The following is a 13,185-nucleotide window of genomic DNA, read 5'->3' on the forward strand; positions in this document are numbered from 1 at the left end:
GAAACATTTATTAACGTTGTTACCCTAGGGTAAACTGGGTAACACATGGCACTCTGACAAAGCTTAACCTATTGTTACTATAACAATCTACAAGGTTAATATAGCTGGCTTCTCTTTCCTGCCCTCCATTTTTCTGGTTTCTTTTGTATCTCTAGTTATCATTACGTATATGTATTGTTGCATTTGAACAACTGTATTGTTGATAATAGAGGTAAATTATTGGTATTATTCATTATCAATAGCACTATTTCTATTGGTATTTGTATTGCTCCATTTGTAGTGTAATAATGCTCATTGTCATTTCTGTATTATTATTTTTTTCGCTAACTGCTATCACTTCTACCATCATATTTGTACATATCGTATTTGCTGATGTTGCTCTGTTGTTGTTGTTGTTGTTATTGTTGTGTTTGCTGTTGTTGTTTTTGTCTCTCTGTCTTATCCCCCTCTTGTCCCCCACAATTTCCCCCTCTGTCTTCACTTTCTATTCCCTCCTGCTCCGGCCCGGCTGCACAAAATGATAATATAATCACATTTAAAAAAGTCAAAATCAAATAAGGCAACAAGAGAAGTATCCCACACTTCTCTTTTGTAAAGTAAATTTGTACAACCGATATGGGCATCTACATCAACTATATGATTTGCCTGAGAAGCTGGACAGGACAAAAAAATTTAAAAAAAAGGAAAAAATATATATGTACCGTAATTTCCGGACTATAAGCCGCACCTGACTATAAGCCGCACCAGCTAAATTTAGGGGAAAATACAGATTGCTCCATATATAAGCCGCACCCGACTATAAGCCGCAGGGTTTTGATGTGTAATTACCGTAGTATATAGGGGTTCCTGCTAGCACGGAGGGGATTGTCGGGACAGAGATGACTGTTTGGGAATGCAAAGCGTCCCATTTATTAACAATAAATCTTTCAATCATTCAATCAAACTTTCACATCTTTGACATGGCGAAACAGCATTCGTGCAGAGTACAAATAATACAACGGTGCAAAGTAATACAAAGTGCTCGCCTGTACGTTATCAAAATAACCAGCCTACCGTTATATGAAAAGTCAGTCTTTAATCATTGTGTCATCGTCTTCCTCCTGCGTACTAAAACCACCGAAATCCTCTTCGTCGATGTCGGAGAAGAACAGGCCGTAAATAAGCCGCACCCTTGTATAAGCCGCAGGGACCAGAACGAGGGGGGAAAAGTAGCGGCTTATAGTCCGGAAATTACGGTATATATATATATATATATATATATATATATATATATATATATATATATATATATATATATATATATATATATATATATATATATATATATAGTAACTTTACATGCAGTTGGCTTTCGACCCCCGGACACATTTTTTTCAGCCCAATGTAGCACCTAAGTCAAAAAGTTTGGACACCCCTTGAATAGACCTTGAGGATAACTCTTTTGGTAGAATAAAAAATATTCCCAGCTGTCTTGTATTCTCTTCTCACATATCCACACAAATTCATTTCAGCCTCATACAGCCTTAGGAGGAGTGTAGTTTACATGCTTGTTAGCTTAGGAATTGGGTCAGCGTGCCCTTGCACTGAGGGGGAAACAAGGCTTGTCTCGCAAAGTGACCCTCCTTAAAGGAAGAAAGAAATCCGTTTGACGGTCCTATTTGCTGCACAAGCATCTCTGCGGCGGTTCAACTGATGGCAAGGGCCGCCTGCTTGTCAGCCAACATGTAAAATTTGCATACATTTGAATTTGTCAATATAAGGTATAGTTACACAAAACTACGCTAAAATAAACAGTGGCATACTGTGAGGAATACGCACACACAGAGCTTGATCTTTCACTCCTTTGTGGTCTAAACCCAAATGATATTTGTTTGAAAAAAGTGACAGCTTCCATGGCTAATAGTTCCTGACAAGTGGGTGTCGTCCTCCTGCAAACTCAGGGCGCCTGCTGCCAACATGGATGATGATGAACCAGCAAAGCAGTCATTGTGAAATGTTTGTAGAAGATGCTCCCCGTTGGCCTCTGACACTAGACAACACTTGGAGACAGCCAGATGACGTTCCAAGCATTTGCAAAGCAGAGAAACATCCGAGTTTAAACATAACTTTTTCCCAGAAGGCTAGAATTTGTGGGGATTTTGTCAAAATGTTTCACATAGGAAAATTCCAGGGTCAAACTGTGGCCATTTAAAACCTTTATCAACTCTACAGCAGCGGTTTTTGATTGGTTTTTGATTGGAACTTTTATTAGTAGATTGCACAATACAGTATATATTCCGTACAATTGAGCACTAAATGGTAACACCCGAATAAGTTTTTCAACTTGTTTAAAGGCCTACTGAAATTAATTTTTTTTATTTAAATGGGGATAGCAGATCCATTCTATGTGTCATACTTGATTATTTCGCGATATTGCCATATTTTTGCTGAAAGGATTTAGTAGAGAACATCAACGATAAAGTTCGCAACTTTTGATCGCTGATAAAAAAAAGCCTTGCCTGTACCGGATGTAGCGTGACGTCACAGGTTGAAGGGCTCCTCACATTTGCACATTGTTTACACCAGCAGCGAGAGCGATTCGGACCGAGAAAGCGACGATTACCCCATTAATTTGAGCGAGGATGAAAGATTCGTGGATGAGGAACGTGAGAGTGAAGGACTAGAGTGCAGTGCAGGACGTATCTTTTTTCGCTCTGACCGTAACTGAGTAACAAGGGTTCATTGGATTCCACACTTTCTCCTTTTTCTATTGTGGATCACGGATTTGTATTTTAAACCACATCGGATACTATATCCTCTTGAAAATGAGAGTCGAGAACGCGAAATGGACATTCACAGTGACTTTTATCTCCACGACAATACATCGGTGAAGCTCTTTAGCTACGGAGCTAACGTGATAGCATTGTGCTTAAATGCAGATAGAAACAAAATAAATAAACCCCTGACTGGAAGGATAGACAGAAAATCAACAATACTATTAAACCATGGACCTGTAAATACACGGTTAATGCTTTCCAGCTTGGCGAAGCTTAAAGGCCTACTGAAATGACATTTTTTTATTTAAACATCATACTTTAACATTTCGCGATATTGCCATATTTTTGCTGAAAGGATTTAGTAGAGAAAATCGACGATAAAGTTCGCAACTTTTGCTCGCCGATAAAAAAAAGCCTTGCCTGTACCGGAAGTAGCGTGACGTCACAAGAGCTAGTATTCCTCACAATTCCCCATTGTTTACAATGGAGCGAGAGAGATTCGGACCGAGAAAGTGACGATTACCCCATTAATTTGAGCGAGGATGAAAGATTCGTAGATGAGGAACGTTACAGTGAAGGACTTGAGAGGCAGTGATGGACGTATCTTTTTTCGCTCTGACCGTAACTTAGGTACAAGCTGGCTCATTGGATTCCACACTCTCCTTTTTCTATTGTGGATCACGGATTTGTATTTTAAACCACCTCGGATACTATATCCTCTTGAAAATGAGAGTCGAGAACGCGAAATGGACATTCACAGTGACTGAACATGTAAATACACGATTAATAATATTCAGCTTTGCGAAGCTAAAAAAAATAGAAGCTAACCTAGCTACGTAGCCAACGTGATAGCATAGCAGTCTCAAATGCAGATAGAAACTAAATTTAAAAAAAAACCTGACTAGATGGATAGACAGAAGATCAAAAATACTATTAAACCCATCCATCCATCCATTTTCTACCGCTTATTCCCTTCGGGGTCGCGGGGGGCGCTGGAGCCTATCTCAGCTGCAATCGAGCGGAAGGCGGGGTACACCCTGGACAAGTCGCCACCTCATCGCAGGGCCAACACAGATAGACAGACAACATTCACACTCACATTCACACACTAGGGCCAATTTAGTGTTGCCAATCAACCTATCCCCAGGTGCATGTCTTTGGAGGTGGGAGGAAGCCGGAGTACCCGGAGGGAACCCACGCAGTCACGGGGAGAACATGCAAACTCCACACAGAAAGATCCCGAGGCCGGGATTGAACTCACGACTACTCAGGACCTTCGTATTGTGAGGCAGATGCACTAACCCCTCTGCCACCGTGCTGCCCTTACTATTAAACCATGAACATGTAAATACACGATTAATAATATTCAGCTTTTCGAAGCTAAAAAAAAATAGAAGCTAACCTAGCCACGTAGCCAACGTGATAGCATCAGTCTCAAATGCAGATAGAAACTAAATAAATAAAAAACCCTGACTGGATGGATAGACAGAAGATCTAAAAGACTATTAAACCATGAACATGTAAATACACGATTAATAATATTCAGCTTTTCGAAGCTAAAAAAAAATAGAAGCTAACCTAGCTACGTAGCCAACGTGATAGCATCAGTCTCAAATGCAGATAGAAACTAAATTAAAAAAAACCCTGACTGGATGGATAGACAGAAGATCTAAAATACTATTAAACCATGAACATGTAAATACACAATTAATAATATTCAGCTTGGCGAAGCTAAAAAAACAGAAGCTAACTTAGATGCGGCGGCGGGCTTACTCACTGTAGTGCGTCTGCTATCCTGCTCAAAACACAACACAACCTCCTGGTGTTGGTGTTGCTGTATTCCGCCGCTCCACCGATCGCACCTACAACTTTCTTATTTGCAGTCTCCATTGTCCATTAAACAAATTGCAAAAGATTCACCAACACAGATGTCCAGAATACTGTGGAATTTTGTCGAAGAAAACAGAGGTATTTGAATTGGGTCCAAACACTTCCCTTGAACTCGTGACGTCACGCGCATACGTCATCATGCCGCGACGTTTTCAAGCGGAAGTTTCCTGGGAAGTTTAAAATGTCACTTTATAAGTTAACCTGGCCGTATTGGCATGTGTTGCAATGTTAAGATTTCATCATTAATATATAAACTATCAGACTGCGTGGTCGGTAGTAGTGGGTTTCAGTAGGCCTTTAACAATGCTGTTGCTAACGACGCCATTGAAGCTAACTTAGCAACGGGACCTCACAGAGCTATGATAAAAACATTAGCGCTCCACCTACGCCAGCCAGCCCTCATCTGCTCATCAACACCCGTGCTCACCAGCGTTCCAGCGATCGACGGAAGGACGAAGGACTTCACCCGATCATCCGTGCGGTCGGCGGCTAGCGTCGGCTAGCGCGTCTGCTATCCAAGTCAAAGTCCTCCTGGTTGTGTTGCTACAGCCAGCCGCTAATACACCGATCCCACCTACAGCTTTCTTCTTTGCAGTCTCCATTGTTCATTAAACAAATTGCAAAAGATTCACCAACACAGATGTCCAGAATACTGTGGAATTTTGAGATGAAAACAGATCTTTTTTGTATTGTATTCAATGGTGTCCGAATACTTCCGTTTAACTATTGACGTCACGCGCATACGTCATCATACATAGACGTTTTCAACCGGAAGTTTAGCGGGAAATTTAAAATTGCACTTTATAAGTTAACCCGGCCGTATTGGCATGTGTTGCAATGTTAAGATTTCATCATTGATACACTACCGTTCAAAAGTTTGGGGTCACATTGAAATGTCCTTATTTTTGAAGGAAAAGCACTGTACTTTTCAATGAAGATAACTTTAAACTAGTCTTAACTTTAAAGAAATACACTCTATACATTGCTAATGTGGTAAATGACTATTCTAGCTGCAAATGTCTGGTTTTTGGTGCAACATCTACATAGGTGTATAGAGGCCCATTTCCAGCAACTATCACTCCAGTGTTCTAATGGTACAATGTGTTTGCTCATTGGCTCAGAAGGCTAATTGAGGATTAGAAAACCCTTGTGCAATCATGTTCACACATCTGAAAACAGTTTAGCTCGTTACAGAAGCTACAAAACTGACCTTCGTATGAGCAGATTGAGTTTCTGGAGCATCACATTTGTGGGATCAATTAAACGCTCAAAATGGCCAGAAAAATAATTTTCATCTGAAACTCAACAGTCTATTCTTTTTCTTAGAAATGAAGGCTATTCCACAAAATTGTTTGGGTGACCCCGAACTTTTGAACGGTAGTGTATATAAACTATCAGACTGTGTGGTCGGTAGTAGTGGGTTTCAGTAGGCCTTTAAATCGGGGTCCATGTTAATCAATTGATGGTTCTCAAACTTTTTTCACAAAGTAGCACCTTCGAAAAAACTTGGCTCTCCAAGTGCCACCTTAATGACCAACATTAAAATACAGTAGCGTAGTAGGCCTGAGTCAGGGGTTGGCAACACAAAATTTTGAAAGAGCCATATTGGACCAAAACTACAAAAAAAAAATTCTGTCTGAAGCCACAAAAAATTAAAAGCCTCATATAAGTGTTATAATGTGTCAATGCGTGGACTATGGGATGGTTTGTTTTCCCAGAATGCAAAGGAAAGTTGGAGCGGGCAAGGCGTGAAGGTAAAGACATATTTATTTAAACACTAACAAAAAGAACAAACGAAAAGCGCGCACAAGGGCCGAAGTACAAACGTGGCTAATGAAAACAAAAGACTAGAACAAAGGCAATTAACTATGAACACGAAATTTACAACACTTAACTGTGGCATGAAAAACGTGCATGGAACAATGGCTTGGAATGAAAGGTAGCAGAGTTAATGTCGCCAGGCTGACTTCCTGGCAACTATTGGTTTAAATAATAGTGACATGATTAGTGAAAACAGGTGCGTGACTCAAAATGTGAAACAGGTGAAACTAATGGTTGCCATGGTGACAAGGCAAGGGAGTGAAAAAGCAGGAACTAAGTGTACAAAACCCAAACAGAACATAACTTAAACAAAACATGATCACAGACATGACATAATGAAGGCAACACATAATGCAAGTGTCTATATTAGCCTACTATCAAAGGCTGAGGCAAACCTTCGTTGACCAAAATGTTGTATTTTTATTTTTATTCTACACATTTTTGCAACGTTGGAAAACATTAGTAAAATGGAGGCTTCTCACAGGATGAGATAACTTCTGGAAATGACTGACTCAGAATGACCAAAGGTATAGATGTGTGTGTCCAGGTTAAAGGAAACGGCAGGCTGTCTTCTTCTAATGGATTTATTAAAATCTTTGCAAGCTGGGTAACGTTTGCTGTGGTCTGGAACAACATGGCACACAAACAACTGTGAGAAATGCAGCCAATATTACATACAGATAATGTGTCATGAGACATGCAAACACAGAGGACATAAGCAAAGGAAATTAAATGTGCTCAAATATACTTACAAACAAGGCATAATGATGCAGTATGTACATACAGCTAGCCTAAATAGCATGTTAGCATCGATTATCTTGCAGTCATGGATTGACCAAATAGATAGATAGATAGTACTTTTTTGATTCCTTCAGGAGAGTTCCCTCAGGAAAATATGCCTGATAAGCACTCCAGCAAATCAATAAAATCAACAAAGCTCACCTTTGTGCATTCACGCACAGCATAAAACATTTGGTGGACAAAATGAGACAAAGAAGGAGTGGCATAAAACACGTCTTACTGTGGCAGCATCAAAGAAAGTTGTACATGTAAACAAACTACGGTGAGTTCAAGGATCACACAGGAAAACTGACACAGGACATGACAAGCCGATCGTTACCCACAGCCGATCGTTACCACAGCTGTGTGCCAGTGTTTACATGGCTAAAGATTGGACTCACGAGAAAGATTCCTTCAAAAGAGATGCGGGTTCAGGGAGACACAATTACATTTCCACATTCTTTGTTACACACATGCAGGGGTTGCATGAATTCCAGGAGGGTGCGTGTCTTGCTCAAGAGCAAGCTGAACGCACCGCCGAGAAGTCGCTTCTAAGATAATAACCCAATCCTAACCACCGTGGCGGAAAATAAACCATGTTTCTTTCGAGTAGCATTACCACTGGAGGACGAGAGGAAACGGAATGGCTAAGCATGCTACACACACACCGAACAGGATTACACAAGAAGCTAACCGCTATAGCGTCAATGGAAACGAGGAGGGATCGAGCCAGATGTTGATAATATCGTTACCTAGTATAGTATCAGTAGCAAAAATCATCAAAAATGATGACATCACCAGACTTGGATGTTCCTTTAGTTCAGTGGTTCTTAACCTGGGTTCGATCGAACCCTAGGGGTTCGGTGAGTCAGGCTCAGGGGTTCGGCGGAGGTCAAAACACACCCGACTCATCGTGTAAATAAAAACTTCTCCCTATCGACGTATTACGGATACGGCAACAGCAGAAGTCAGACTGATTTGCAGGTGTGTAATTTGTTGTGAGTTTATGCACTGTGTTGGTTTTGTTCTTTGAACAAGGTGATGTTCATGCACGGTTCATTTTGTGCACCAGTAAAAAAACATGGTAACACTTTAGTATGGGGAACATATTCACCATTAACTAGTTGCTTATTAACATGCACATTAGTAACATATTGGCTCTTAACTAGTCATTATTAAGTACTTATTAATGCCTTATTCGGCATGGCCTTATTATAACTCTGACCCTGGCCCTAACCCTAACCAAATAACTCTAAATTAAGTCTTTGTTACTTAGAATATGTTCCCCATACTAAAGTGTTACCAAAAACATATAACTTTGTCTTGAATTTTAAAAAATATATATATATTTTTTTTTCACAAAAGAAGGGTTCGGTGAATGCGCATATGAAACTGGTGGGGTTTGGTACCTCCAACAAGGTTAAGAACCACTGCTTTAGTTGTTCAATTTTGTAGAAAAAAAGCCGATAAGAGACATGACACAAATTATAGTCATGTCAAACGGCAACTTTCTATCTTAAAGGAACACTAAAATAAACCAAGAAATGAAATGATGGTAGTCAGTAACAGTTTAATTTTTTTTGTTTAAGCAGTGTGAAAAAATATAAAATCATGAAAAACAAAACACTCCAACATACCAATAGTACTTTGTTGCACCACTTCTAGCTTTTATAACAGCTTGCAGTCACCGAGCCATGGACTTAACGAGTAACAGAACGCTTCGTCAATCTTTCCTCAACTTTCTCTGATTGCTGTTGTCAGATCAGCTTGGCAGGTTGGAGTCTTGTCATGGACCATTTTCTTCATTTTCCACCACAGATTTTTAATTGTTTGGATTTGGATTTGCAGGCCATGACATTATATCAGTGGTTCTTAACCTTGTTGGAGGTATTGAACCCCACTAGTTTCATATGCGCATTCATCGAACCCTTCTTTAGTGAAAAATAAAATGCTTTTTTTTTTCAAATTCAAGACAAAGTTATATGTTTTTGGTAACACTTTAGTATGGGGAACATATTCTAAGTAACAAAGACTTAATTTAGAGTTATTTGCTTAGGGTTAGTGTTAGGGTTAGAGGGTTAGGGTTATGATAAGGCCATGCCGAATAAGGCATTAATAAGTACTTAATAATGACTAGTTAAAAGCCAATATGTTACTAATTTGCATGTTAATAAGCAACTAATTAATGATGAATATGTTCCCCATACTAAAGTGTTACCATGTTTTTTTACGGGTGCACAAAATGAACCGTGCATGAACATCACCTTGTTCAAACAACAAAACCAACACAGTGCATAAACTCACAACAAATTACACAGCTGCAAATCAGTCTGACTTCTGTTGTTGTCGTATCCGTAATACGCCGATAGGGAGAAGTTTTTATTTACACGATGAGTCGGGTGTGTTTTGACCTCCGCCGAACCCCTGAGACAGACTCACCGAACCCCTAGGGTTCGATCGAACCCAGGTTAAGAACCACTGATTTAGAGTTATTTGGTTAGTGTTAGGGTTAGAGGGTTAGGGCCAGGGTTAGAGGGTTAGGGTTATAATAAGGCCATGCCGAATAAGGCATTAATAAGTACTTAATAATGACTAGTTAAAAGCCAATATGTTAATAATTTGCATGTTAATAAGCAACTAGTTAATGGTGAATATGTTCCCCATACTAAAGTGTTAACATGTTTTTTTACGGGTGCACAAAATGAACCGTGCATGAACATCACCTTGTTCAAACAACAAAACCAACACAGTGCATAAACTCACAACAAATGACACACCTGCAAATCAGTGTGACTTCTGCTGTTGCCGTATCCGTAATACGCCGATAGGGAGAAGTTTTTATTTACACGATGAGTCGGGTGTGTTTTGACCTCCGCCGAACCCCTGAGCCCGACTCACCGAACCCCTAGGGCAGGGGTCACCAACGCGGTGCCCGCGGGCACCAGGTAGCCCGTAAGGACCAGATGAGTAGCCCGCTGGCCTGTTCTAAAAATAGCTCAAATAGCAGCACTTACCAGTGAGCTGCCTCTATTTTTTAAATTTTATTTATTTACTAGCAAGCTGGTCTCGCTTTGCCCGACATTTTTAATTCTAAGAGAGACAAAACTCAAATAGAATTTGAAAATCCAAGAAAATATTTTAAAGACTTGGTCTTCACTTGTTTAAATAAATTCATTATTTTTTTTACTTTGCTTCTTATAACTTTCAGAAAGACAGTTTTAGAGAAAAAATACAACCTTAAAAATGATTTTAGGATTTTTAAACACATATACCTTTTTACCTTTTAAATTCCTTCCTCTTCTTTCCTGACAATTTAAATCAATGTTCAAGTAAATTAATTTGTTTTATTGTAAAGAATAATAAATACATTTTAATTTAATTCTTCATTTTAGCTACAGTTTTTTCGACGAAGAATATTTGTGAAATATTTCTTCAAACTTATTATGATTAAAATTTAAAAAAAATTATTCTGGCAAATCCAGAAAATCTGTAGAATCAAATTTAAATCTTATTTCAAAGTCTTTTGAATTTCTTTTAAAATTTTTGTTCTGAAAAATCTAGAAGAAATAATTATTTGTTTTTGTTAGAAATATAGCTTGGTCCAATTTGTTATATATTCTAAAAAAATTGTAGATTGGATTTTAACCTATCTAAAACATGTCATCAAAATTCTAAAATTAATCTTAATCAGGAAAAATTACTAATGATGTTCCATAAATTATTTTTTTAATTTTTTCAAAAAGATTCGAATTAGCTATTTTTTCTCTTCTTTTTTTCGGTTAAATTTTGAATTTTAAAGAGTCGAAATTGAAGATAAACTATGTTTCAAAATGTAATTGTCATTTTTTTCGTGTTTTCTCCTCTTTTAAACCGTTCAATTAAGTGTAAATATCATTAATTATTAATAATAACATAGAGTTAAAGGTAAATTGAGCAAATTGGCTATTTCTGGCAATTTATTTAAGTGTGTATCAAACTGGTAGCCCTTCGCATTAATCACTACCCAAGAAGTAGCTCTTGGTTTCAAAAAGGTTGGTGACTCCTGCCCTAGGGTTTGATCGAACCCAGGTTAAGAACCACTGCATGATAGGCTTATAGGCCTAGGACAGAGCTGGGCAAATATTTTCACTGAAGCCACATTGAGAGAAAAAATTGTGTCCGGGGGGGGCCAATGTGTATAAATTATATGTACACATTTAGCTGTAAAAATCTGCTCCCCAAAGTTAATAAGTTTGGACACTCCTTGTCTAAAGTAAGCCGCAATGAAAGTCAAAGGCCTTCTAGATTGGAGCGAGGACCATCAGTCACGTCACGTGTAATGCTGTGCTATACAAATTATCAGCTTCTAATGATTGATTCAAATGTGTACGTTTTCCCATCGAGTCTTCACATTTTCAGCATAAACTCCTATTTACTGCCAAGGTGAGCCGGCGTGTCGGCTTTAACTGATGAAGTGCAAAAATGGCAGCGGCACGCGGCCGTGACTTACTTCTGACCGTTTCTGCGCCCAGGTGCTCCATCAGAAGTGGATGAGTTATTCATAGCTGGCACTATCCATCTCTTCGAGGCATCGCCAATCCATTCTGCCTCCAAACAGGCTCTCTGCCTCGGCCCAATATCTGCCTTAATTACAGCCTGGCAACGGATTACTTCTCTCTCCTCTCTCCGCGCCACCTTGTCGGTATTGTGGGGGCGCCGTCGTACGGTCACACGCCATACAGACCTGGGAGAAGGTACACTTTCTCTCTCATCTTCTGTCCATAGTGGGTGGCTCGGTTAACCGCCATTTAAACTAGGTTACCGTTAATCTCTCCAGTGGTCGGCTGAAGTATTTTGGGATCCCAGATTTGCTTTTTAATTAGCCAACACCCGCCACTCTCCCCAGAGATAATTAGCGATAACAAGACTGTCCCCGAATGCCAGCTGGGAGTTTGGAATAGTTTGATCCAACAGGAATAATATCACCGCCGCCAATGTCGTTATTGTGCAGAATGACCTACTTTTTGTGAGGAATAACCTTTTGCACAATCCCACTGGAGGCTGTCAAGAGGCTGCGAGCAGAAGAGCATTATTAGGCTGGATTTACACACACCAACGTCCTATTTTACGACAAGCCAATTTACATATACTCTGGAGTTGCCACTGCACACCTGACACAACCCGCTACACGACATTGGGAAGTGACAACACAGACATAAACAAACATTCTACCATTGATTGTATATTCTTTCCATTTGGCATTGGTTCAAAAGCATTACTCCACTTTCCCCCTATTCAATGTTCCACTTCTGAGTTTCTTAGTTCCTTCCCAAGTAAAGTAAATCAGAGCTTTTCTTCCTGTCCCTCACATACACACCAGTGACCTTAAAGCTGGGGTCTCAAACTTGCGGCGTACGGGACATTTGCGGCAACAGTCCCATATTTTGTGTCCCTCAACTCAACTTTCTAGTTGACTGTAATTGCAGTCCGCACACATTGGGCAGCTAATTATAAATATATTAAACATAACACTAACTAAAACAACGATGCAACTACAAAAATTACAGCACGACAAACACACGTTGAGCAACACAAAGAGCAACTTCCTATAAGCAAGCGGAAGTGTCTCTGGTCATCTTCTGGGGAACAAAGCTAAATTATATTTTTTAAATGCATTAAATGTTAAATTTAGTTACCATAGCTCAGGGTCACTATAGCCGCTGGTTGAAGTAGTTAACAAATTTAGTCACATGGTTAAAAGGTGACACTGAAACATGACAAAAACCTTCCTAATTGTTAGAAATCCCACTGTTTATATTCCACATTCTTCACTAAAGAGAGTATTTGGCAAGCATTGTTTTGTCCTACTAATTTCAGCGATCCTTGAACTCATCGTAGTTTGTTTACATGTACAACTTTCACAGTAAGACGTGTTTTATGCCACTCCTTCTTTGTCTCA

The 13,185-nt window shown here is 39.3% G+C and overlaps 1 protein-coding gene across 2 annotated transcripts in view; it reads right to left on the reverse strand.

Moving 5' to 3' along the window:
- Nucleotides 1-13,185, reverse strand: part of LOC133649086 (BTB/POZ domain-containing protein KCTD16-like) — an 85,245-nt gene that overhangs the window by 34,842 nt on the left and 37,218 nt on the right. The window lies entirely within an intron of this gene.

Source organism: Entelurus aequoreus, linkage group LG04, assembly GCF_033978785.1.
Source record: "Entelurus aequoreus isolate RoL-2023_Sb linkage group LG04, RoL_Eaeq_v1.1, whole genome shotgun sequence".
Classification (NCBI taxonomy): domain Eukaryota; kingdom Metazoa; phylum Chordata; class Actinopteri; order Syngnathiformes; family Syngnathidae; genus Entelurus; species Entelurus aequoreus.